General features: G+C 43.4%; 1 non-coding gene across 1 annotated transcript; it reads left to right on the top strand.

The window, feature by feature from the left end:
- The first annotated feature begins 3114 nt into the window (after positions 1–3114).
- On the top strand, positions 3115–3221 carry LOC131007347 (small nucleolar RNA R71). Its single transcript, XR_009096051.1, has one exon. It is a non-coding gene; the product is annotated as a small nucleolar RNA R71 (small nucleolar RNA).
- The last annotated feature ends 431 nt before the right edge of the window (positions 3222–3652 follow it).

Below are 3652 nucleotides of genomic sequence, written 5' to 3'. Positions count from 1 at the left end.
ACGCACCAAATTCCAGAAGATTATCTTTAAACACGCACATTCAAACCCTTAAAAATAGTGTAAATTAAGCATAAATCAACTCCCCCACACTTAGTCTTTTGCTTGTCCTCAAGCAAAATCTATATGAATCCTAGGAAGAGATTGATTTCAACAATGTTCATTTCCATCCAAACATTCACAAAGTCAATTCAACACTTTACAATCAACACACATCTCTCGGTCATGCAAGTAACTTAAAGTTTAAGCAACAACACAAGAGTAAAGCAAGTAATTCGATCAGACCCAATTCTCCGCTAGAAGTGAATTCCCTAATGTGATCACCTTTATAATCAATATCACCATTTTTCACACTTTGTGTGCTTGAGATTTCTTCGACAGTTGAGCCATAATTCATGAAATAAAACTATTTGGATGTAATCCAAAGTCTTTTCACGTGGTTTCCCATGCTCATAGTTAAACTAGAGGAGCAGAGACTCAGAGTTATCACGTTTTTAGAACAGGCCAGATGTTTCAGAGCTGGCGATTTTGAAGTTGGCAATTTGTCCAACATTTTTCACAGATAAGATACGATCGTAGGCAATCACAATGACAACACTCCTTCTAGCATCTACCGGACAAATCACGTTTTACTAACTTACAAAAGTGTTGCAACAAAACTCATAATTCTTTGCACAATCAAGAAACATATATCAAAGGTAAAACAAGAATATCCTCCATTCATTCACAAACCCGAAATTCACATCGAAAACCATCTTCTCTTCCACAAATTCATAAAATTAGTCAGATTCGAGACCAAAAACTAAGCATAGAAAAATCAATTTCGCACAATTTTTGAAAAATATAAGCATAGAAACACCCCCCCCACACTTAAAGTATGCCATGTCCTCAGGGCATAAAAGAAATACCAAGAGTATAGAAAACATCCCTGCTTATTAGCATTGGAACACTGAACCATCGTGGGTGGCGGTGAAAAGGTGGGTTTTGCGGCCTTGGTCAGAGTAGAGAGTGGCTGCACTGGACAGAGCAGCGAAGTGAGTGTATCGCTGGCAGAGCAGCGCGGATAAGTATATCGCTGGAAGAGCAGCGCTTAACGGGGCAGCGAAGTGAGTGGCTCCGCTGGATATGTGCAGCGTGGAAAAGTGCAGTGAGGAAAATGGCCGCGCTGGAACATGAAAACCACCAGAAATCTGGCAGAGAACACCTGCCCCCAAACTAAACAAAGAAACAAAACGAAACAAAACGAAACAGAAAGAAAGGAAAACAAAACAAAGAAAAACAATTGGGTTACCTCCCAACAAGTGCTTAATTTAACGTCTAGAGCTCGACGATACCTCAAAAACTCATGGAGGTCGGAAACAACACTCTAACCATTGGAAAGCTTTTCTACTCTTGGGTGCCCTCTCCACCAAAACACTTCTCTTGGCTCGAACATCCTCCACCAGCATTGCCCCCTTCTCATTCTTGTTCCGAAAAATCCGGAATTTCACTTTCTTCTTCTTGGGGGTATGGGTTTTCAAAGACCCCCCATCATGCTCCAAAAACAGACACATCTCAAAAGTCAGAACTTCTTTTGGTTTTGGAATCTTTTTCTTGGCTTCATCCTTGGGCAGCTCATTTTCTCAACTTCTTCGTCCTCCGACTTTGCTAGAAAACTTCACAACCACATCTTCCGCAACTCCTAGAGGTGTAGAGCAAGACTTATCAATAAGCTGAATTGTCTTGTTAGTTGGCTTCAAATCCCCCAGCTGCAACTTCCTATACACTTTGAGAGGCATGACATTTATGCTTGCTCCGGTGTCACACATTACTTTCTCAAATAATGACTTTCCAATCTTCACAGGAATATTGAAGTTGCCCGGATCTTCTCTCTTTGGAGCCAACTGATACTCCTTCACTGCGAGCACCTCCTCAAATTCATTGAATGCACTCTTCTTTTCCATCACAGCCTTCACAATTTGCACCTCATTTGGCTTATTTCTCTAGATCTCCACGGAAGGAATATTCACAGCCAACTTCTTAAATGTCTCCAAAAATTTGGAGCTTTGCTCATCTAATCTTGGCCTCGGGGATGGAAGAGGGAAAGGTGCTACAGGCTTGTACTCTGGCCTGGGAAACGTAGGAGTAGGAATAGGCTTCTTAACAGCAGAGGTATTCGACGATACCTTAGAAGTAGGTGGCTAATCGCACACAATCGTCTCCAGGTCATCATCCTCCATAATCTCTACATTTTTTTCCTTGCCGTCCCTGCCGTCCCGCTGCTCTGTACGATTCCTCTGCTCTGCAGAGGAATGGTGATTCCTCTGCTCTTCATCCTCAACTTAATTATCAACCACCCGGATGGAATGACATTGCTGATTTTGCTGAGGCTGTTGATGTTGGCTCTTCGGGTTGAACTGAGCGTTGCTAGGAAATTGGCCTGGCTTGTGCTGCGCAGCTGCTTGGTTGGCCATCTGACCAACTTGAGTCTCCAATATCTGCACTTGCTTGGACAGTGCTGACATATTTTGCTCCACGCTGAACATTTTGGTTCCCAAGTTTGCCGAGTTTGCCTCCATCTCGGTGACCTTTACCAATACTTGCTTCATCATTTCCTCCATTGAATCTTTCTTTGGCTCATTGATTACTCCCCCACTAGAAACAGAAAATCCTGGTGGAGGTTGCAAAGCATTGTTGGGATTTGAATAGGAAAAATTTGGATGATTCCTATTATTTGGATGATACGGGGGATTTCCACCCTGATGTCCCTGATAGTTTGGCCTATGGAATTGGTACTGCCGCTGGACAAAATTAGCATCTTCAGACTGTGCCGCATCGGATAAAATCGGCTGCTGAGGGATTTTGGCTAGCAGTGCTTTTCTCTCCAACTCATACTGCTTTTGAAGAGCTTCGTATTTCTCTTTAAAATCATCTCTCTCCTCGTTTACAGCTGCAATTTTTCTCGTAGAATTTCTGTCATTCGGCCATTGATAACTATTGGAGGCCATCTCTTCTATCACACGATAAGTCTCCTTTGTATTTCTATGGAGAAGACATCCACCTGCAGTAGCATCCACCATACTTTTTGTCAGACCAGTCAAACCATTATAAAAGTGAATGATTTGCTGATCCTCCGTGAAACCATGTTGTGGACAGTTCCTGAGCAGCTCACGAAATCTTTCCCAGGCATCATGAATGGTCTCATCTCCTAGCTGGGAAAAGTGAGAAATCTCTGCAATGATTTTCTGAGCTTTAGAGGCAGGAAAGTATTTTGCTAGGAAAGCTCTACACAAATCCTCCCATCCAGTGATAGCACCTCTGTCCAGACTCTTGAACCACTCCTTCGCTCTGTCCCTAAGAGAGAATCCAAACATCTTCATTCTGATGGCATCAGGTGGCACTCCATTCTGCTTAATGGTGTCGCAGATATCTAGGAACTGGGTAATGTGAGCATGCGGATTTTCAGAAGCCGCTCCACTAAACTGCTCAGCTTGCACCATGTTTATCAATCCCGGCTTCAGCTCGAATGTGTTGGCCTGCACAGTTGGTCCCCATCGGCCTCCTTGAAATTGATCAACCCGAGGCTGATACATATGATTCAGTGGTGGCTCTGGTGGAGGAGCCCGGTTGCGCTCTCTCTCTTCGTCTAGCTGCCTCTGAAGGTGTGTCACGGCTC

This window comes from Salvia miltiorrhiza, chromosome 1, assembly GCF_028751815.1.
Source record: "Salvia miltiorrhiza cultivar Shanhuang (shh) chromosome 1, IMPLAD_Smil_shh, whole genome shotgun sequence".
Taxonomy (NCBI): domain Eukaryota; kingdom Viridiplantae; phylum Streptophyta; class Magnoliopsida; order Lamiales; family Lamiaceae; genus Salvia; species Salvia miltiorrhiza.
The sequence above is the reverse complement of the archived record's forward strand: the minus strand, read 5'-3'. Positions and strand labels throughout refer to the sequence as shown.